Source organism: Alosa sapidissima, chromosome 9 (assembly GCF_018492685.1).
Source record: "Alosa sapidissima isolate fAloSap1 chromosome 9, fAloSap1.pri, whole genome shotgun sequence".
In the NCBI taxonomy this organism is placed as follows: domain Eukaryota; kingdom Metazoa; phylum Chordata; class Actinopteri; order Clupeiformes; family Clupeidae; genus Alosa; species Alosa sapidissima.
In genome coordinates, this window is record NC_055965.1 from 26434178 (window position 1) to 26457611 (window position 23434).

Genomic DNA, 23434 nt, shown 5'->3' on the forward strand with positions numbered 1-23434 from the left:
AGGACTGTTTGGAATCAGCAGGATGAAGAAAGGAGTGGAGAAAGGCCTGGACGAGATCAGAAAAGGAGTGCGAAAGGGGCTCGACGAGATCGAAGGGGGAGTCAAGAAAGGCCTAAAGGAAAACAAGAAGGAGCTGGAAAAACTGGAAAAGGAGGGAAAGAAAGAAAGAGAGAGGGCACGGAAAGGAAGAGAAAGAATGGAAGCCATCCCAGAAGAGTTGGATGAGGAAGAGACGGTTGTGATGGCACCATTAATAACAAAAAACCAAACGGCCCACTACCAGCCATGGACCCACTCAGATGTAAATGGCCTCATTTCACGGCTCCCTGTCCTGCATGAGGGAGCGGGCAGATGGATAAGTCGGCTGGAGTCAGAGACTCAAGGCCGAAACCTGGCCGTGGGAGATATAAAATATCTGCTCGGCCTGATACTGGGAAAGGCTGACACAGAGGCTGTACTGGAGAGAGAAAACCTAGGGCGGTTGATGAATCCCAGCAGAGACGCCCTGTGTTTTGATAGCGTCCGGAACAACGTGTGGAAGGCCCTAAGGGCGGCTTACCCCAACCACTACAGCCCCTCAGCCGTCTGGATAGAGAAGCTCAAAGACAGTGATAACCCCGCAGCCTTCGTAGAAAGGGCAGCGCAGGAATGGACAATAAGGATGGAACAAAGACCAGAAGATTCAGGTCCCCTCACCATGCAGTTCAGAAGAGCGGTTATGGACGCACTACCAAGAGAAGTCAGGACGCAGCTGGAAAGCGACTGGCGCCTGGCAGCCATGCCAAAAGAAGAATTTAGACTGGCAGTGGTGCACCACGTAACTCTGTACAGACAAGGGAAAGACAAGGAGGAGCAACAGGAGAAGGAAGCGATAAGGAAGCTGACCCATGTGCAGCTCCAGGAGGCAAAGGGGGCAAAGAAGGCAGTTACCCAAGCTCCGGTAATGCCTGCTACGGCCCCTACCACACAGCCACCACCACCGGTGATGCAGCAACCTATGGCGCAACAACCAGTAATGATGCAACCGCAACCCATGCAGCCCATGATGCAAACATGGCAACAAGCGCCATATGGACCCCCACAACAACAGCAACAGAGACAACAATGGTACCAGCCAAGAGGAAGAGGAGGATTCCGCCAGGGAAGAAGTGGACAAGGCAGAGGAGGCTATGGAAGAGGACAATACCAAGGCCAGCAAAGCCAAGGAAACGGCATTCAATGTTGGATGTGTGGAGGAACGGGACACATCTCCAGGGATTGCCCGACAAAGACCGGAGGCCAGAACAACCAAGGAGGACAGGCAAATCAAGGACAAATGCAAGGAGGGAACTATGCTCCCCAACAAGGGAGAGCCCCACAGCAAATGCAGGGACCCTCTGGCCCAGTCTCCCCTTACGGGGGAAACTGGAATTGACGAGGCCCAGAAAACCCAGGGGAGGGTCAGTTCCCCGCCCTGACAAGGGGAGCTGACGCAGAACCAATGCTGCAGGTTCTAATCGAGGGCATGGAAGTCAAATGTTTAGTGGATACAGGGGCAACATATACTTGTCTTCACCCAAAAGATGCCCAACACCTCCCCAGATCTTCAGGAAAGTTTATGAAGACAGTGGGTTTTTCGGGAAAAACGCAGCTAATTCCAATGACGGCCCCAGTATCGATCCAAATAGAAGACAAGGAAATCAGGATACCAGTCTTAATAGCAGAGCACACGCCCGTCAACCTATTGGGAAGGGACGCACTGTGCAACCTAAGACTCCAAATTGAGTGTTCCCCAACAGGAGTACAAATAACAGGGCTGGCAACCCAAATGGCCCTAAGGATAAGTGCCCCAACTCAAACTGAAACTCACCAGGTCTACTGGATTGGACAATTGGAACCAAGCATAGAGCGAGTAGTCTACAACGAGTATGCTTTCCAAATAAACAGCCTTCATGCTCGACTAAGGACGCCAAGATGCCCATTTCACTGTACGATAAAATTCGACCAAACGCCAAGCAAGGAAAGAGAGGAAAGATGGCATAGGGACGTGAGTAAGTGGGGACGCATCCCACTTGACATACACGCACTGGTGGTGGCCAAGGAAGGAGTGGCCGCTGAGGTGAAATTTGCGAAAGGATGGGATCTAGGCTTGATCTTCGACATGCCCGGAACAAGGCCGCACATTACTCTAAGAGTGGCCAGAGGTCACAGAGCGAGAGAGATGGGCCCAGTGATGCTCAAGGCCCTGTGCGTCAAGTGGAAGGACACAGGAAATGATCGACTCCAAACGGCTGTCAGTAGAGGAGGAGAGCCAATGTTCAGGATAAAATTGGACAACCCGGTCACCGTGTGGGGAGTCCCACAGATAATCGAAATCATGGACACAGAACCGCAGGAGAGAGAGGAGATACCCTATGTTGAAGGATGTCCATATGGGAATCAATATTGCCTCTACCGCCTATTCCCAGGAGCGGGGCGCCGCTGCTGGGACAAAACGAGACATGTACCGTTCAGCAAAGAAGACGCGGAATGGAGCATGTACATGCGACATCTGTCATGGTGCCCAAAGAAAAGGGAAGCACAACCAGCAGTATATCTCCCGGAGAAGGTTTATGACATACCCTACGTCAAAGGATGCCCCTACGGCAACCCATACTGCATGTATGGCCTGCTGGGAGGAGCAGGATACCGATGCTGGGATAAGGAGAACCATGTGCCCATCGACAAGTCCGACCTAGAATGGGAGGAATATAAGAAGTACTACCTAGACGGCGAGGCGGACAAGAAGACAGGGAGGCCGGGACCGACCCCCTGGAAAATGATGATGCTGCAAGAGGCGACAGAAACAGACGCCGAACGGGCAGAGAGAATATTGAGAAAAGTGCCGCCTGCGGTATGGTCACAAGGAGATGGGGACATAGGGCTGGTCAAGTCAGCAAGCCCTGTGGAGTTCAGGCTGAAACCAGGGGCGACGCTGCCTTTCCAGCCACAGTACCCCATTTCAGCAGAGGCAGCTGAAGGGATAAGAGGGACAATTGAAGACCTCCTGGGAGCAGGAGTCTTAGAGGAAGTCCCAAGTGCAAGGTGCAACACACCCATATTTCCCGTGCTAAAGGCGGATGGAGTGCGATGGAGAATGGTCCAGGACCTCAGACCCGTCAACGAGCGCATTGAGGACTATCCGGCGGACGTCCCACATGCTAACGTACTAATGACCAACATCCCGGCAAGTGCAACAACGTTCTCCGCCATTGACCTGGTTCAAGCATTTTTCACAATACGGGTGGCCCCCGCAAGTAGGGAATTTTTCGCATTTAAGTATCAGGGCAAGACGTTCCAGTACACAAGGCTCCCACAAGGGTTTAAGCACTCACCGCACATCTTCAACCAAGCCCTCAAGGAGGACTTAAAGCACATCACATGCCAAAGCACGATTCTGCAGTATGTTGACGATGTCTTGGTATGCTCACCGGACCAGGAAACGTGTGAAAGGGATACGGCCCACGTGCTGACCGTTCTGGCCGAAGGGGGGTACAAAGCATCAAGGAAAAAGCTACAGTTTGCACAGCCCCAAGTGATCTACCTAGGCCGCCGGATCTCACATGGGCACAAGGGCATCGCCCCGGAACACATTGAGGCAATTGCCAAGGCACCGAAGCCAAACACGGTGAAGCAAATGATGTCGTTCATTGGACTCATAGGTTTCAGCAGCGACTGGGTGGAGTGCTATGAACAAAAGATAGCCCCACTACGAGCCATGATCGTGCAGGCTGGAACCAGCCACCTGAGGAATCGTCTCACATGGACGATGGACGGAAACGAGGCGTTTGAACGCATTAAAGGAGAACTACAGCAAGCACCGGCACTTGCACTGCCGGATTACGGAAGACCCTTCTATCTGTACGTATCGGTCAGGAAGGAAGCAGGAAAAGACGCGTACATGACCGCAATCATGGCACAAACACAGTGCCATGGACGCGGCAAACAAGCCATTGCCTACTACAGCTCAAAGCTGGATGCGGTGGCCCAGGGCTACCCACCATGCTTCCAGGGTCTCGAAGCCGTATATTCGGCTTACGTCAAAGCCTCTAACATCACCATGGGATGGCCAGTGGTGATACACACCAGTCACGCAATAGCACAGTTGGTGGAACAAGGAAAATTCTGTGTGACGCCTCAGAGGCAATTGAGGTACTACAATCTGTCACTCTGCCCAGATGTCACCATAAAGGCATGTGACACCGCGGGAAACCCGGCGGATCTCATCCCACTTGAATATGAGGGCGAACCACATGACTGCGTGGCTGACTCAATCGCCTTCTCCAAGCTGAGGGAAGACCTACAGAGCGAGCCATTAGGACAGGGAATCACCTACTTTGTGGACGGCTCTAGCCATAACTATGACAACAAGACACATGCAGGATTCAGCGTAGTGCAGATGACAGGGCCAGAAACATTTGCGACAATCATGAGTGAGCCATGCACACAACCATGTTCAGCGCAACTAGCTGAATTAAAGGCGCTGACAGCAGCGTGCTCTCTGGCGGAGGGACAGGATGCAACCGTACACACGGACAGCGCCTATGCCCACAACGTCTGCCATGTGCATGGCGCTCAATGGAAACAGAGAGGGTTCAAGAAATCGGATGGGAGCCCCATCCAGCATTTGGAGCAGATTCAGTTGTTGTTAGCAGCGATGATGCGTCCAAAGACGCTGGCAATATGCAAATGCAAGGCGCATTGTAAGGGACAGGACTACATTACTCTAGGGAATGCAAAGGCAGATGAGGCAGCAAAGGAAGCGGCATTGGAGGCTAGAAAGTCAAACGCCGCCCCGAAATCTCCACAGGATAACGAACCACATAAAATACTGCTCAACAGGACGGGGCACAGCGTGCCCTGCCCTACAAAATGCCCCTACCCTTACAACACATGCATGTGGTGCTCCCAATGGTGTGATGACGACCACGAGCACAAGGTAGATCCCGTCTGTTGCGCGCTATGCCAGAGGGCCAGTTGCCCCGAGTGCGGGGACAAGCCCTGTGAGGCCAGGTACTCGCCAGGCGTAATTGATCGTTTTTTCACGGCAACCGACACAGTGATACAAGCCCCAGTGGTTCGAACCTTGCCTGACGGACGAACGCTTAGAATTGTGGATCCCATGCTCACGCTTAGCGCCATCAAAGACGCACAGAGTGAGGCACCGCGTGCCGAAACACTGCTGTGGGAGGAAAGGGGTGCGTCGAAAGGCAGAAATGGGGTGTGGAGGAGTCATGATGGAAGGGTGGTGGCCCCAAGTAGACTCCTTGATCTCCTCATTCATGATGCGCATGATGTGGATCATTGCGCAAGGGGGGAGGTCAAGCGGCAGATACTTGACAAGGGGTTCTGGGCCCCATACCTTCAAGATCGCATCAATTACGTGCTAAGAAATTGCCACACCTGTGCCACGCACAATTACAGAAACAACATAACAATAGGCATAGGACCACGGCCCCTGGGACACGTGCCACTCCCAGAGGGACCGTTCAAACACCTGGTAATGGACTACATCGACATGGGTCGAACGGTAAACGCGTACAAACACGTACTGGTGATAATATGCCGCTACTCACGATGGGTAGAAGCCTGCCCAAGCCGAGGGCAGGACGAGAAAACGGTGATTCGATTCCTAGCAAGGGAAGTGATACCCAGGTTTGGGATCCCAGAAATAATCAGTAGCGACAATGGCCGAGCGTTTACGGCCAACACGTGGAAAAGGATTGCGCAGGCGCTGTGCATCAAGACTCGGTTTGGTTGTGTTTACCACCCGCAGTCTCAGGGGATGGTTGAAAGGGCAAACGGCACGCTGAAAAATAAGATAGCGAAGATCGTCCAAAGCGCACATGACGATCCAAATCTGCCAAACTTAAATTGGGTTGACGCGCTGCCAATCGCGCTGATGAAAATGCGTTGCGAAAAAAATCGAACCACGCATCTGACCCCGCACGAGATGGTGACGGGGCGGGCAATGCCCACCCCACGGTTCAGAGGGGATCAGAGGCCTCCGCTGGAAATTTTAGAACAGGAAGTAAGCAGTTACATTAAACAGCTTTCTCAAGTTCACAGGGCAGTTTTCAACGAGCAGAAGAGAAGAGAAAGAGCTCGGGAGCGGAGGACTGAGCCCGGACCGATCCAAGTGGGAGACTGGGTATACCTGAGGGTGTTTAAGAGATCGTGTCTCGACCCCAGGGCAGAGGGGCCCTACCGAGTGACCCAGGCTACCCCCCGGGCGGTAAGAGTGCAAGGATCAGATTTGTGGTATCACCTTAACTCTTGTTACAGGGCGGTGCCACCAGAAGGAGCGAGAGGTCCAGAGGAGGCGGAAGACGATGACGGGGACCAGGGCCCGCCAGGACCCCCACCAGACTCCCCCGGGGAGGATGATGGTGGTGGGGAACAAAGGGGAGGACCAGGTGCGCGTAGGAGTACGAGGCGGAGGATACTGCCGGCTCCTGCTGATGACCCTGGGCGGAATGTACCTAGGGTGCCTGCTGTTCTCCCTCCCCTATCTATGCCTACAGGTGCTGGCGATGCTGGAGCCGAGCCAGGCTCGAGGATGGGAAGGCGACATCCACCTGAAGTGGGAGCCACTCCCGAATCCCAAGTATCCAGACCTGCCACCGCCTCGACCAGCGGTGATCCACCAGCTGACCCCACAGCCCACTCTCGGGCCACGACTACACCCGACCTCGCGGGGAGTGACGCCGAAGAAACGCGGAGGTCGGAAGAAGAAGCCCCGCCACCGCCACCACCACACCAGCAAGGGAACGACACCATCGACTTTGGGGACTTCTACGCCGACTGGGACTACCCATACCCAGCCAACGCCCCCGCTGACGACCAGACTGGAGCACAGCCATCCGCCGCAGAGATCGCCGAGGCCCTCGACGCGCTCAGGCTACCCGCTGTCCTTACGCCTCCTCCCCGGACACCTCCTCGACAGGGCTCGCAGCTTCCTGCGGAGCCTGGGGAGAGGCCGACGGACTCAGGGCACACTACGGGTGGTCCCCACTTCGGGGACAGCCACCCAGGGACCAGCCAAGAGACAAGACGAGTACTCCAAGGGATCGGCCTGGACGACTCCCCCGATGCCCACTGGACGGGGGGCTTCGAGGAGGCCATTGATTGGCCTCTCCGGAGATTCCCAGAGGACGACGAAAGTGACGGAGGGGGTACGGACTGCCGCCCCCAATAACGCTCTGCGAGGGGACAGAGTGGAGCTGCTCGACGACAGAGCCCTGGACACGGACAATATTCTGTACATAGGGGAATCAGGAGATGGGATGCCCACACCAGAATTAGAAGCATCGGGAAGTAACGAATACATCCCGGTGCTGGACAGTGCAACGACTCCGGTGCTGGACAGTGCAACGACTCCGGTGCTGGACAGTGCAACGACTCAAAGCAAGAATGAGAGCAAAAATGTAAATAGTACAGACACGCTTCCAGAAAACCTGTCAAAGAACCAGACTGATGGGACTCAGGCCAAAGGGAGAAGAAAGAGATCAACAAGCGCTCTGGAGGCGTGGGAGGACAATTCATGGATGCAATGGGCCAAATATACAGCAAAGACAGTGAAGCCAGAAGGAGGGTGTTATGTGTGCTCAGCAGTGAAACCCAAGCTGGCCATACTACCAGCGCCAGGAAGTGGAGAAGAGGATGCGGTATATCGAGCGTCGGGAAGGCAGTACGAAGAAGACAAGCTGTCTCCCTTTGCATGTTTTGAGCAATTAGGAAGCGAGAAGTTACGTAAGTGGAATACTGGTATAGGCCCCTCATCTGCAGGAAGAAAAGAAGGAAAGAAACCGCACAAGACCCAAGAAAACGAGGCGAGATGTGAAAAAGACTACCCAGGCATAGGAACCAGGGTAGCAAGGAAAACACACCGCCTCTATGAAATACCAGAAGACGTAGAGTTTGAATGCTTTGAAGTACCCCCCAATGAAGGCATGGTCGAGGGGGGCACGAAGGATGTAGGAGCATTTGAAGGACGCTGCGCAGCAAAATGGGTCCACGAATACGGCTACTTGTTTCGCCTAGTAGAGAGGAGCAAAAACGGGAAGAGGATTGGAGTCGAAACAAACATCACGATGTTGGGTGTAAACTGGATGAGCGAACGGGATGTTCCGCTGGCAGACTTATGGTGGGCCTGTGGAAGACGATGGGGACTGCGAAACACCCTTCCGAAATACTGGAGGGGAAAGTGTGCAAGGGTCACCCTGGCCCAGCAAACCTACATAGTCCCCTGGTCAGAATGCAACTCAACATTGAACTCGACCGGCCCAGGGCGTAACCAGCAGACACCCGTAAAAGGGAACCTGAGGAGAAGTCGGAGGGGCGCCGACGATGGAGTATATATGGACATGTTCGGACAGCCCCACAACGTCCCGAGACAGTTCAAAGCACGAGACGAGGTGCTCGCCGGATTTGAAGCCGCCATCCCCGTCTATGGAGCATCCATAGGCATCGCCAAGAATGTTCAATGGATCAACTACATCCACTACAACGCCCTACGGTTCATGAACGCCACAGTGGAGGCGTTCAGCGCGCTTGATAGAAGGCTGAACGCCACCACAAAAATGGCAATGGAAACCAGGATAGCGGTGGACTGGATACTGGCAAAGGAAGGTGGAGTGTGCGCAATCGTCGGGACAGATTCGTGCTGTACGTACGTCCCAGGTGAAGGCGAGAACATGGATGACTTCACGAACGCGATGAACAGGCTCAAGGCCGTCAACAAGGAGGCCCACGAGAACTCTGGATTGGCACCGACATTTGCGGGACTCCCGGATATTTTTGCCCCCGTAACCAAGTGGCTAACGGACACCTTTGGGTCATGGGGGGGTAAGATTGTAGCATTTCTGGGAAAATTACTGTTTGGAGCAGCCTTAGTGGTAGGAATGTTTTGCTGTATTACTCAATGTTGTGGTAAGGGTTGCTCCAAGGTGGTCGCTAGACAACTAGTGGTCCAAAATATAAGGATGCCCTGGGACGAGGAGGATGCGAGTGAAAGGATCCTTTTAGTACAAACTAGTGTGAGACGAATAATGGAAAGCGAATTCAACGAGGGTTATGTAATGGAGCAGGGGCAGGAGTTTCCTCCCCCGGAGTTTCCCCTCCCGAATATATACGAGTAGGGGTGGGGCCCTGCGAGTCACCCACCTCTACACACACACACTGACGCACACTCACATACACAACACTGACAGGTAATTCACAAGGCATGTGACTGCACGCCCAGGTGACAGAGTCAAAGGGTACTAGAGTCAAGGGGTATTATGGGCTGTGACCTGATACGAATGGGTCGCCTTAAGCGATCTTGATTCAATTTTACATCTTAGCGCTTCGCTATACATAGACGGTAACTTAAGTTTTATGGAGGTGTAGCCCTCCAATGCAAGGCCATCCAAACCTGGATAGATGTAACCAAAGCTTGCTACCAAGAAGTAATCACCTCACCCCAAGTTACCGCGCGTCGGACCTGGCCCGCCTAGTGGTGTGGCAGGTGTGTGGCGCGGTCAGGGCTCGAGGACGGGTACGACCCCATTGGCCAGCAGGGGCAACCTAAGACAGAGCATGGCGGCCCGTCCCCTCGGTGTAGCGCGCCTGCGGCCGGTGTGCTCACCCATTCTCACGCTAGTGTGAATGCCCGGAGGACTCCGGAGGAGAAAGGGGATGACGTTGCGAGTAACGAAGGGGGGTGTAGTGTGACGCATAGAGGCCGGAAAGGGGCCGTATATACCAGTTACTGCTAAAGAAGCCAGTAGGGGATGGGCAAGCGACGAGTAGGATCATGAAGTTGTTATGTAATTCCGATTTGGCACCGATGGCCGTTGCATGAAATTCTTTTATGCTCAAAGTAACTAGCACATTAGCCGCTTTGGGGACAAATCCGTCTCGGGTCCTAGCCATATGTTCATAACAAGGAATTGGTCCTTCTGTCACTTGATCTGGGCGTTCAGGGCTTGCTTACCGATGTTATTTACTCTCGTAAAGGCAATGATGCCAACACATCTACTAGTTATAAGGTTTAAGATTTTACGTGCGCAATAAGGTTTGTAGTAGTAGACACTATTCCCCTGTAAACTCGCTCATGTGCACATAGCCTGAGGTGTCATGACAACATACGAGGTTATGACACACTCCTTTGTTTAAATGATGCTTATGCTGCATAGCGAGGCTAATTTAGCCTCGAAGGGGGGAATATGTGGTGATATTATCTAGACACATTTAATAATGACACAGTTAATAATAATGCTTGTGTGTGTACTGGTCTATTAAGGAGACCTTCCATTTGATATGCAAACATTTACTGGCAGTCTGTGCAGCTGTTATGCAAACAATGTACTGGAACATGTAGTCTGCCTGTTATGCAAACATAGTCTGTGCAGCTGTTATGCAAACAATGTACTGGAACATGTAGTCTGCCTGTTATGCAAACATTTACTGGAAGTCATGAGACTGGAACGGTCAAAAGGCTAAGAGTGGCTGGTATGCAAAACATTTACTGGAAGTCAAAGAGTGGAAATAGAAGGGGCTAGCAGAAAAGGACAAGCAGGGACTTCCAGAGAGAGGAAGTGAAACCAGATGTTGAAGTGACACATAGAACCAAATCAAAACGTACCCTGCCTGGCAACAGATTACACATAGAACCTGGACACATGTATTCTGCCTAGCAACACACATTTTTCAATGTCTATATGAGGAGGAGTTTCCACCAATATCTCAAGTCCCAAAACGCTCTGATTGGCTAAAAGGGGCCTGGTGACGTTCCTGGGGATAGGAACGCCTCTCAGGCCCCTGAGAGTATAAAGGAGAGAGCTCAGGCACATTCAGATCAGATCTCATCGGGGTAGCAGCTGCCACTCACCACTCTATTGCCTGACGGTCCAGTCCTGACTCTGTTTGGATTGTATTATCACTGCAATACGGTGAATAAAGGATCAACAGTCTTCAGCTTCTCTCGTCTTGGTGTTCTCCTTCGGGTCTTTGACATCAGAGTGCTAGTTGGATTGGAGGTTTTTGGAAGTGGATGATTTCCACGACAAGTTTCCGACCGTTTTCCCATGAGAGCTTAGAGAATAAAATGAGGAGAGCTACCTGTGTTTTACATAATGTGTAACATTTATTCACATGGCCAGTTCAAAATCACCTGAGGTTTTGACTGAAATGTGTGCCGACGTGTCTACCGGTAGTAGCCTGCTACTATTTTCATTCCGGAACATGCCCGTTCCAGCGGCCATTGTTGTGTGGGCTGTGCTGGTTCATCTACGTCTGGTTAATCAACAAAGATATTCGTGTTCATGTGAACGCCAGAACACACACCTTAAATACTGACAAAACTACCCAGATCAGATATATAACGTTATTTGATGGGCAGACTCAAAGCACTCAGCAGATATCATGAGAACATCGTCAGATAGCTTCATGAGATATTTTCTAACATTAGTGTTCAAAACTCAACAGTCCATCAGATGTGCATCATACTCCAACATATTTTGAAATTTTAATATGCATATTTGCGAAAATATATGAAAAATGTGGCCGGCTTGCTGAGCTCGCACTGTATCCTGGGTGATTTCATCTCCCACTTCGTTTTAAGCCTGCATCGGTCCTGGCTATATTTTGAGGGTTGATTTTAAGGGGAAAATAGCACTTCCCCTTGCTCCCTAAAGTAATGGGACACCCTAGCCCTACACGTGCACGCGCAAAAACGAAATGAAAGTGGTTTGTTGCTAATCGATTACAGGCAACACCAGGGGCCTGTACTCTACAAAGGGAGCTTAACCTACCCAGATGTAACCCAGGGTTACTTTGTTAAACCGGGGTTGTCAAAACCTGGTTATCGCAAGTGGTGTTAATCTGTACTACAACGCTGATTAAGAAGTTGATTTGTTGAACCGGGGTTAACCTAATTGGAGTTTGTGCGCATTCACATAAAAGGGGCGGGTTGCAGCGCAAGCAGACTTTCTAATGAGGGACACAGCACTCCATAGAAATGCATGGGGCTAGTTTGTAACGCCATTGTCTACACATATCACACCCCTTCCTCGGGCAAAACGTCGGCATGTGAAAACATTGAGCTAATCAAGTGGTGTGATGTAAATACATTGAGCCAATCATATGGTGTGCTCACCCCTATGAGTGCCCAAAAAGTGTTGCAATATGGCCGCCAAGTGGAGGGACTTGCCTAAAAGGACTTTGGCACAAGTCACCACTTTCAATGATGACGCGATCACCTTATTTTACGGATGAGGAATGCACAATTATTATGACAAGTTACGAGGAATTAAAACTCACTCGACGACAAAAATCAAACAAACAAAGCAAGGCAAGGCTATTGGCAACGTATTGCAGAACGGGTAGCCTAAATGCCTTAAAGTAAAGTTTTATTTCCCCATGTTCTTCAAATATGTGCTATGGAGGATTAATAGCTTGCGGAATGTCTGAAATGAGTTGAAATAATTAAATTGCCTATTTTGAGTTCATAAAAAGGCCTACATATTTAACACAATTCAGAAAGTGGGCATATAGATTAATAAGGATAATTGGATGTTTAAGTAGCCCCCATTGACTGATTTAGTGAATGCCTAAGCCTGTGAACATTTGATGCAACACCATTGCCAAACGCACACAGCAAAATGAAACACAAAAACATTATTCAGAATAGTAGGTTTATATAGGCTAGCTTTACACGACAACAATCTGAACACAATCCGCAAAAGTGGCGTTGCGTTCCCACTTTTTATTTTGCGTTTAGACGAGCGTCTTTGGGTGGAAATCTGCATGCACACGGTGACGCAAAAGTGTGTGAAATAGTATGCATGCCAGGTGGCTAGGTGGTACTGTGAAGCACTGCCATACAAAAACACCAAGAGCGCGCGCATGCGTTGAAACTTCCTTCTACTTCTCTCCGTAGTAGTGCTTCACATCCCAGAGTTCTGTTTTCCCAAGGCGCCTGCCTGTATGTGAACGATAATGTGTTTCTTTTTAATAAACTGCCTGTACACTTACAAAGTTCTCAATGCTTCGGTTTACATGTAGAGACACTCATTATGCTACTGAAAGGACTCCTGAATAGCTATCATAAGCAGCTATGGCAACTTGAATGTCCGACTGATGGAAATAATACGACATTTGTTGTTGTTTGGCTGTACTGCACATGGATATGATGTCAACGCGTATGCGAGAATAGACAGTGTGAGCAGCTCAGAGCACACTTTTGCGTTTTCAACCCTTTAGACGGGAACGTCTTTAAGATTTCCACTCTGGAGGGTGGGTTCAGTTTTTTGCATTTTTAAGCCCCCGAAACGCTGTCGCCGTCTAAACGAAAGGCACAACTGCTAAAATATTTTGTCGGTTTCACCCGAGAGCGTTGTCGTGTAAAGCCGGCCATAGTTATAGCTTGCATTAATATTTCTTAATTATGAAAACATGTTGTATGCTTATAGCCTTCACTGGCCTCTGTTTTACAGCTAACAAGAAAAAGTTGTCTTTGAATACTACTGTAGGAGGAAAGGCACCAGAGTGTTTTACAGTAGCAGAGGAGTTGGCCATCGCTAATAATAGTGGAAGGCCGATTATGGAGGGGGTTGAGGCAGGCATTCGGTCGTATTCTGGTGCTGTGGAAATGTGTAGCCTTTATGTGCAGAGTAATATGACATTCAAGTTTATGTTAAAATGGTGACTTTAATTTATTAGGCCTAACGTAGGCCCTACTGTAGCCTATGTCCGATTTGTTTTCGGACATACAGGGCCAGATGTAACAACGCTTTTCGCCCACTTCAGGCGTATTTGTTTCGCAATGTGCGTGTAAAATCACTGGGAGGTATGTACAAACAGACCGCAATGATGTAAAAGCACAAACTGCCCGACACGGGAGCTGAAAGTGGCAGATTGCGTTTGTCATGACATGCATATGCATTCATGGGAGGATACAGGGGAAAGTGGGAGTTTAGCTTAAAAATATGGGAGGGGAAGAGTAAAGAGCGCCTAATTATGTAGTTAAGCATAAGTCTAGAAAGTTTGGTGTGTGAAAGTGCTTCTGAAGTGGAGTTTTCTTGCTCCGAGTAGGAAAGGAAACTCATTTTGAGAAAACAGCCTTGACATTCCGTTTGCAGCCTAGACTCGCCTTTGAACTTTAGCGATTGGTTGCTGATACAAAGGAAGTGTTCATATATGGATCACATAGCGTGATACAGGAAAAACGGAGCTTTCCAACGGTACTACACATGATATGTTTTTGACCATGGTCGCGGGAGTGCATGCAAGGTTAGAATGCTAACTTTTGCTGAATGTAGGAGAAATATACAGGCGTGAGTAGACACAATATTATGAAATAAACACCTAAATGTGTAAATCGGTCTTTTTTGTTGTAGTAGTGTGATAAAATACATGCTAAGGTAACATACTAGCTCAAAATCTCGAAACTGACCAGTGCATGAAAAACGATGTTTTCACCTACTGTGTCTCGCCTTAAAACCTATCCACCTTTACGAAGCGGACACCAAGAACGTAAACTTTCTTGAAGAGCAGTGTGGTTCAAGCGATTAATTACAGGATGTGTAGGACTAGTTTAGGGCGCGCCAGATTGTATGCAAGTGGACCCGCTCCTGATTACTCTACACACCTTCTAAATAAACCTCCTTTGTGATGTCAGAGAGAAAAATGTGTTTCTTTAAAAAATTTTATTAATTTTTAAACCTATTTCTCAATAAGTATAAACTTTGAAAAATCTGAAATGATAGCTCTCTTGTCCAATTCCAGACCTACACAACGGTTATTTCAACATGTCTGTATGTTAAGGGGTTAGAGCCGCATTCTTTTTGAAAAGGTAAAAAGAAGCCAGGAGATTTCAATATATAACTACATAAACAACCACACAACAAAGATAAAAGATAGGAAGAAACATTTGCATACACAGAAATCATAAAAAAAATCTATGAAACTACACCAAAATACATACTCTAGAAAACATATTTTTTTGATATTACAATTTCTTTGGTATTTTTTTTAATGAGAAGAAAAAATACATGAAAAAAACACAACCAACATCACAGAACAAAAAAGAACATAGAAACAGTACCACACACAGAAATCTGAACAATTATATGGAACTACACCTAAATACAGTCTCAAAATATTTTTTTTGGTCTTTCAAAGGAACAACATCCCTTGTGTAGCTGTGGAACAACATAGCTTTTTTACAGATAAGAAAAACTACATGAAAAACACACAACCAAGATCACAGAACAAAAAAGAACATATAGAAACAAAGACACACACAGAGAAATAAACTAAATAAAACCAAATGTTGGTGCTTGTAATACCCCTGACTCCATGTGAGTCACAGAGTCCTCGTAGGTCAGGTGGAGGGGCAGGCGTAAAATCACCTCATAGGTGTTCGCCTCCGGGTACATCCTGTTGTACCCATCATCAGCACCTGAGGCAAAGGCCAGCACTTGCCCCAGGGTGACAGGTCTTGTTCCGTCTAAAAGTTAAGTAAAATGTTAGGCTACCACATTTATAGCACACCAGTATTTTACATCATCCCAACTTCTGATTACAAACTGCAATGATAAATACATTCGCTGGCTAACATTGACTAAAACAGTATGATTTGGAGCATCTCTGTGTTTCACCAATACATCGAATTCTTGGTCATAAGAAATTTGGGGAGGGGGTGCATTTAACTTGAATGAAACATTACTGAAATATCTTTAGCATGGTTATATCACATTGCTATTTAAAAAAACAAAATCAAAACCTTGCCTTTTGGAGCCTTTCACGCAGGTCCCAGTCGTCCACCGCCTCCAAATCGACTGGTGGAGGGGGCACCTGGGAGATTCCACAGTACAGCCTTCTTGAAAAGAATGCAGGGTTTATCCCTCCCTGCACAACACATACTGCCAGCATCTGGCCAAGGAGCCTATATGCCCCATTATCCACAGCTGAAAAAGCAATTGTAACCACACAAACATTAGCGTTGAAGGAAATATTTATATAAATATAAATATTTGGCTTTATTTATAGGCCTTGTTTTTTGTAAATGATGGAGACAATGGCTATCAATGTCCATATCAATAGGCCTACATATAGCCTCTTTAAGTGAAATGCTCATACCACGGGACACCAGGGCCAGGTTTCTGCTGTCCTCGGGACCACTAAAATATACACTGTCCCGTATCCCGACAGCAGGAAGGCGCAGAAATTCCCTGGTTGGGCCCCCGTCATCCACTGCTCCTTCTTCAGAACCGTTGTCATCCACAAAGACGATGTTCAGACGGTGTTCTGGAGAGAACCTTGGCCTCCGAAAGGCTCGTAAGGCACTCTCCAGAACACGGTCACAAATTACATTTACCGTGTTAGATGACGGTATGGCCCCTGTATTTACATTTGTCTGTAAACCAGCCAGGATGGTCCTGACATCAATGGGTCTACCAAACAATAATAAATAAAAAAAATACATAATTATCAGAAAAATTATGTGCTTTTCTAAAATTCATATTACAGCTGCAAGTTGTTCAAATCGATGTACATAACAAATGCATGTCTTGAAGTTCAGAAGTTGTCCTTTAAATTGTTTTTTTCAAATGTCTTTAAAAAAACAATAAAACAGTAATGCATTACAGACAGTACATCTCAATATCCGATGGGCATTACATAGCCCCTCTTAACATGAACATCCCTTATGTAGACATACTCTGTTTATTATTGCACTTCTCAACTACCAGCGATCCTATGAGAAAATATTACTTTGTGCTGCTTAACCATCAACAAAGGAAATACTGTCATCCATGAATTTATTTTCATATTTAATTAAAAAACACATTTGTCTAAAAACAAACTGTATAAGACTTAATATAATAATATAATCCCCCCCCCCCAAAAAAAACAATTAATTTTCTTCAATATTAATACTCCTTCGCAATAAATATAAGCACACTATATAACATTAAAACTATGATGTTCCGTAAACCACTAATTTTTTTTTTTACTTTTGCTTACTCCATCTCTTGCCTCTCCACGTCTTCCGGCGTCTGAACAGGAGCATTCAAATTACATGCAGTGAGCTTTTAAAAAAATCTCTTTACAAAACATTGCCAAATACATACGTAAACACCACTTAGTACAATCACCTAATTGGAACAAGGAATATTTGTTGTGATAACACATTGGTACATGTGTTACACATCCATGCCTTTACTTTTGGAAGTATGAGTATAATTTACTTACAGAGAGATTATTTCAATTACATATTAATTGACTCTACAGTTTAAGGTGGTAATTCCACACAATTCATGCGTTAGAAAAAAACACAAACAATACACACAATTTTACAATTGTTAAAAGTACAGTTCTTTTGTTTATTGTTTCTTTAGGTGCCTCACTTTCTCATAATTGACTACACAATGTTCCGACCTTTAAGGTTGTATCGGCGATGGCGGGGTAACGTCACTTCTGTTGATATTCAAACAAAACAGAGAGCTAACGCGCTACTCCCTCCCCCTCTCTTCCGTGCAATTGAAACTCTCCTAAACGCGCATCTCGTTGGTTATTGGTTGGACCACTTTTTTTTTGCCTTTGAGTGGTTGGTTAACACTTGGTTGGTTAACCAGGGCATGAAATCGCTTAAACAATCTTTAAGGTCTTAGTCTTGTTTTTGAGTACCCCCAACAAATTGAAGAGTTAAAAACTATTTATTCACTTTTTTCATTCTTTCACTTATGTACTTCCATTGTGTATCTTAAAAAAATAAATAAATATCAATAGCTGATCAGCGAGGACTAAAAATACATACCAGCAGAGACTCCTGGATCACAAATGCAAGATCCTCATCAGCGCTTCTATAATTAGACAAATGAATACCATCATGTTATGATTTCTTTCTGTAAACTTATAAAAATAGCGTTATTTCTTTTTCATGCTATGTTACACACCCGCACTCAGAAGGTGGTGGTGCCTGTGGCTCCTGTTCCTCAAATCTGATGGTGACAAAAAGGAGTACTCACATATTGTATCACAACTGTCGATTGCAAAAGTAACAGGATATTTAGTATGGAACCTTCTATGATACTGACATTACAGTCCCAGTTGGCTGTTTCCATGTGACTTACCAATCAGTGATGTATGTAAACTTTGTTACTCAACTTTAATTGGCCTTATTACAGACTAACACACCTTTAACATATCAAATCAACATGAACTTCCCAATTATGCCCAAACATGGTCTTCCAACACATCCCTAAATTGAATGTTACAGCAACGTAACATTTGTGCAAAAAAGCCTTTCTGAAGATTCTGCTAGTCTCGCAGGGGAGGAAATGCAGAGTAGAGGGTCTCCATCCCATTCTACGAAGACCACCACTTTCTTTCCAATACCGCACGAGGCGTAGAAGTGTGCCTCCTCCAAACCGGGCACTGTGTCACTGTCCGGTTCGGGGAGGCACACAAACACATGGCTCCAGGGTCCCTTATTTTTTCTTGCCTCAACTGTTGCCCTCCATCCTCCTGCTGTCCGGGACCTGGGGCGGAATAACCTGGCCAGGTTTGCCTGGATCAGGTCCTCTGTGATGCGGGGCTGATGGACAGTGGCTGAGGTGGAGGCAGAGGGGAAGGAGAATGGGTGGGATGTTGTGAAGGCGGTGCGGGTGGAGGTTGATGCGGTGGTGGTGGTAGAGGCGGAGGCAGTGGTGGAGGTGGAGATGGATGAAAAGGTGGAGTTTTGGAGCCTTTGACGAAGGTCCCAGACGTCCACCTACTCCAAATCGGCTGGTGGAGGGGGCACCTGGGAGATTCCGCAGTATAACCTTCTTGGAAAAGAATGCAGGGTGTATCCCTCACTGCACTACACATACTGCCAGCATCTGGCCAAGGAGCCTATACGCCCCATTATCTACAGCTGAAAAAGAAATTGTAGCCACAAAAACATTAGCGTTGAAGCAAAATATTGATCTGTCGTACACTGACATAATATAAGTATTTGTGTTACGTAATAACAAAATATGTAAATATTTGGCTTTATTTTTAGTCCAGGTTCTTTGTAAATGATGGAGACAATGGCTATCAATGTCCATATCAATAGATCTAGCCTCTTTAAGGCGAGACACTACAGGTGAATAGGGTAACATTTTTAAATAATAGACATCACCATGAAACTTCCTCAGTTGATTACTTACACAAGTAAGGCGTACGGGCACCGTGTCAATGTCAGGTTCGGGGAGGCACCACATGGCTCCAGGATCCCTTTTTTTTCCTTGCCTCGACTGTTGCCCTCCATCCTCCTGCTGTCCTGGGCCGGAATAACCTGGCCAGGTTTGCCTGTATCAGGTCCTGTGATGCGAGGCTGATGGACAGTGGCTGAGGTGAAGAAGGCAGAGGGGAATGAGAATGGGTGGGATGCTGTGAAGGCGGTGCGGGTGGAGGTTGATGCGGTGGTGGTGGTGGAGGCATAGATGGGTGAAAAGGTGGAGTTTTGGAGGGCCTGGGCCAACAGGCCATTAGTTTGCTGCATTTGGACCAGCAGCTCCCTTACGTCCACAGGCCTGGAAAAACAACAGATACATTTATGAAATTTTACACCACTTTATATCACAATTCATGTTTTATAAACAGATTGTTAGGGCAATTTGGCAAAAGGTTCAGCAAGAGTTATAGTGCAAAGCATGTACTTTCATCAGTAAGTTTATTGTTACTACAGTACATGGTCATGCACTTAACTCCCTTCTATGTTTAAAAATTACTGAAAAACAAAATATATTAAATCTGATTTCTTGCAGTCATGTCCTGTGAAATTCATGTCAATTCAACACATACTTATGTTTCAAAACATTACGCACAGGCCACCAGTTAAGTGTGCATACACAGGGCATTACATAAACTAAATTAAATATATTATGGCTGTGACAATGGGAAAAGGAGATAAACCATAAAAAAAAACTGTTTGACCTCTCGGCATTTACTGCCTTATGAGCAACAGACCTACGCTCTGTGTCAGTACATTCATAGCCTCCAATAAAACAGTGCCCTCGAGTCATAATATTCGACAGGTCACAGAATTTGGTGCAACACCTGTTACGAGAACTCTGGAGCACTCGTAGATCTCGTAGTGTTTTCACAATGAATATTCTAAATGTATGCACAGTCAAACGACAGGGGAGTCGACCTGCACTACAGCAGAGAAAACGACATGAACAGCAGAATGAAATGACACAGCAAGCGACACAACATTAAAACCAAAGGACAGGGAGGACGACACACAACAGCAGAATCAAACGACACGCACAATAGCTGATTCAAACAACACAGAAGACGACACCCACAACATTAAAACCAAACGACGTAGAAGACGACGACATGCACAACAGCAGAATCAAACGACACAGCAAGCGACATCCATAGCTGAATCAAACGACATAGAAGATGACATGCACAACAGCTGATCCAAACGACACAGAAGACAACATGCACAACATTAAAACCAAACGACATAGAAGACGACATGAACAACAGCAGAATCAAACGACAGGCAAGACGACATGTGCAACAACAGAGTCATGGCACAACATCACAGTCAACACTAGGGGGTGTCGTTTTGTAAGGTGAGCAATTACATGAACGAAGGCCGTTTTGTCACGTCTGTCATAAAGTGAATGTGGCATAGACATTTTCAGTGGACATAAGTAGTCGACAAAAGCAATTTTTAGTTGACATAAGCATTATTTTGGCACTAACGGAACGCCATAGTGAGCACATATACTGTGCGTTACTAAAGAGAAAGACGTGAAGTCTGATCAACTGCTATAAATCATGATGTTCAGCAGATTTCATTGTGTGTGCGTGTGTGTATCTATATGTTATTGTTTCTAGCACATAGTTAATAGCATGCTCTCTGTGATTTATTATGAAGTTCAGTTCAAGTATAGTAACAAAGTGTATTTCAGCTTTAACAAAATATTGTGCTGCTATAAATCATAATGTCCAGCAGAGGTCTCTGCTGTCTGCCAAGGAGTGTGTGTGTGTGTGTGTATGTGTGAGTGTGTAAGAGGGAGAAAGATTGTCTGTGTATAATATACATATTATGTGTGTGTGTGTTTGTGTGTAAGAGGGAGAGAGAGTGTCTATGTTTGTGTGTGTGAGCCTGTGTGTATTTATCTCCCTCACTCCTCTCACTGTGCAACGTAGCGTGAGGCATCACGCCGTCTGCGCTGTTATCATGCTGCTGTGGTTTTGGGTCTGTTGTCAGCAACTTTACCCTTTTTCAGTGTTTCACAGCAGGTTGATGTGTTGCTATAAGGACTCGACTAACATCCTGTCTAGCTCACATAGGAAGCACTATATTTAGACAATCTTCATCACCAGAGGTTTTTTCAGGAAGCTAAACTACCTAAATATAAAGGGTATACAATACAAGTAATCAATAACATATTACTCATTATGTATTAAAAACATAATAGTGAACCATCAAATACCCCCAAATGTCAGTGCCCATCTGTCCCAAAATTTAGCAATATAATCAAACAGTCCAAAAGTAAATTAAATCCCAAACCAAACCGAAAATGTTATGCTTTTGATAGCCTATGGTATGCCGCTCCAAACGAAACGCATGTCTAAATGCAGGATAGAAATTAAAAAAAATAAATAATTTATGATGGTTGTAAACAAACTGGCTTGATATCCAACAGAATGAATACAAGGTTGTTTGTGATGTGATTTGCAGATGGCTGTTGTTTGTGATGTGATGCTGTTAATGGGGAGTTTTACATATCTAGCGTAAACCTATAGATTATTATTTATTCAGCCTATACCAGGCTTTTTTCCCTTATCAAATGTGAGGGGGACGACGGCCACCTCTTCAGCACAGCAGGGGAAATATCCCCAACGTCCCCTGTGCCGCCGGAACACCTGTGTGTCTGTGTGTCAGCATTTGGACATTAGAAACAATCTCTTTATCTCCCTCCTCTATTTGCGCATGCATGTGTGTGTGTGTGTGTGTGTGTGTGCTTTTGGTCATTTGCAAAATGACTCCCTATCTCACTTCCTCTCCTCTCGCTCTGTGCAACATAGCGTGAGGCTGCGCTGGCATCATGCCGTCTCCAGGAAACGCTGTGGTTTTGGGTCTGTGATTTACGTCAGAAACGTTAGGTTCATGTCTTGCTATTAGGACTTGACTAACAGCCTGTGTAGCTCAAATAGGAAGCACTATATTTAGACAATCTTGTTTGTTTCAGGAAGCTAAACTATCTAAATATGTACGGTAAGTAATCGACAACATATTACTCTTCCTGAGTGACTTGTCCAACAGTGGGGAGAGTCTTATGTATGTGTATTAATGCGCCTGGATGTTAGTGTGTGTGTGTGTGTGTGAAAGATAGAGAGTGTGTGCAGGTTGCAGGTGTGCATGCTCAACCAGCAGTACCATGCATTCGCCTGTCAAACCATGGAAATTCTAAAATTCTATTAATTAAGCAGAGAAAATATACTTTGGACACTGTGCATGTATAGAGCACCGGAGCCATGACCTAGTGTTGTCAAGGCAGCAATTTCACTGGATCTAAACAAATCAATCCAGCCATTATATTCACCATAGCGGTGACTCTCTTAATCTATTTAAATAATTTTTCAAGGCTTCCAAGACGTTAGTATATTTTTTTACACAGTTGGAATCACACACTACTACATATTCATACCAACATTGTTTTAGCATGGGCTTCCTCCATAAAAGAGACATGCATGTAACTTCACAGCATGCGGTTAAAATCCTTAAATTCACAGATGTGTCGTGGCTTTATTTTTGAGGCAAAAAACAACACTTAACAGCCGCCAGTCTTTGATAAGATGTGAAATATTCACTGGAATTTTGTCTCTTTCTACTACACCTGCCAGGGAATCCGTGTTATGTGGCTAAGCTGCTGCCGAGCAGGTAAAATTTGTTTAATGGCTATAGCCTACATTTAAAACAATTTATTAGCTAGAAACAATCCCACATGTCTACATTCATTGATATGAAGCCACTTCGAAAGTTGGTTTAAACTTTAGATCAAAGATTCTAGAGCGCTCCGCTGTAGAATCTTTGGTTTAGATCCAGTGACACTGCCGTCATGGTACTCTATTTAGTTTTTCTCACGTTGAGTAGCCTATCTCACTGCTGGTTAGCATGTTGCTGTTGGGACCTGCAGACCCAGACTGCAGACTTTATTCAGCGCTTACAGAGGAAGAGGCTAGAGTCACAGCCTCTCTGACACAACCGTCTCTAAGCCACAGCCTCTCTGACACAACCGTCTCTAAGCCACCACCCCCTTTTATGTTTTATTACATATGCATAAAGTCAATCAAAACCTATTTTAAAAAGGACTTCATCATGAAATCATATCTGGTCCCAAAGGCACAGGTTGGCTGCTATAAATGGAAACTG